The following is a 1,099-nucleotide window of genomic DNA, read 5'->3' as shown; positions in this document are numbered from 1 at the left end:
TCAAATGCAACAGAATTGCAAGTTTTATGGACTTCCATTGGAAGATCATCATCAGTTCTTAGCTGAATTCTTGCAAATCTGTGACACTGTCAAGACCAATGGGGTTGATCCCGAGGTCTACAATCTTATGCTTTTTCCCTTTGCTGTAAGAGACAGAGCTAGAACATGGTTGGATTCACAACCTAAAGAAAGCCTGAACTCTTGGGAAAAGCTAGTCAATGCCTTCTTGGCAAAGTTCTTTCCACCTCAAAAATTAAGCAAGCTTAGAGTGGAAGTCCAAACCTTCAGACAGAAGGAAGGTGAATCCCTCTATGAAGCTTGGGAAAGATACAAACAATTGATCAGAAGGTGTCCTTCTGACATGCTTTCAGAATGGAGCATCATAGGTATTTTCTATGATGGTCTATCTGAACTGTGCAAGATGTCATTGGACAGCTCTGCTGGAGGATCTCTTCATCTGAAGAAGATGCCTGCAGAAGCTCAAGAACTCATTGAAATGGTTGTAAATAACCAATTCATGTACACTTCTGAAAGGAATCCTGTGAATAATGGGACAAGTCAGAAGAAAGGAGTTCTTGAAATTGATACTCTGAATGCTATATTGTCTCAGAACAAAATATTGACTCAACAAGTCAATATGATTTCTCAAAGTCTGTCTGGAATGCAAGCAGCAACAGGCAGTACCAAAGAAGCTTCATCTGAAGAAGAAGCTTATGATCCTGAGAACCCAGCAATGGAAGAAGTGAATTACATGGGAGAATCCTATGGAAACACTTACAATCCTTCATGAAGAAATCATCCAAATCTCTCATGGAAAGACCAACAGAGGCCTCAACAAGGCTTCAATAACAATAATAGTGGAAGAAACAGGTTTAGCAATAGCAAGCCTTTTCCATCATCTTCTCAGCAACAGACAGAGAATTCTAAGCAGAGCCACTCTGACTTAGCAAATGTAGTCTCTGATCTAATTAAAACCACTCAAAGTTTCATGACTGAAACAAGGTTCTCAATTAGAAATTTGGAGGCACAAGTAGGTCAGCTGAGTAACAAAGTTACTGAACTCCCTCCTAGTACTCTTCCAAGCAATACAGAAGAGAAT

General features: G+C 39.8%; 1 non-coding gene across 1 annotated transcript; it reads right to left on the bottom strand.

The window, feature by feature from the left end:
- Positions 1-259: 259 nt before the first annotated feature.
- Positions 260-367, bottom strand: LOC148548942 (small nucleolar RNA R71). Its single transcript, XR_015898344.1, has one exon. It is a non-coding gene; the product is annotated as a small nucleolar RNA R71 (small nucleolar RNA).
- Positions 368-1,099: the final 732 nt, after the last annotated feature.

Source organism: Arachis ipaensis, chromosome B8, assembly GCF_059453495.1.
Source record: "Arachis ipaensis isolate K30076 ecotype BB chromosome B8, ASM5945349v1, whole genome shotgun sequence".
Taxonomy (NCBI): Eukaryota; Viridiplantae; Streptophyta; class Magnoliopsida; order Fabales; family Fabaceae; genus Arachis; species Arachis ipaensis.
The sequence above is the reverse complement of the archived record's forward strand: the minus strand, read 5'-3'. Positions and strand labels throughout refer to the sequence as shown.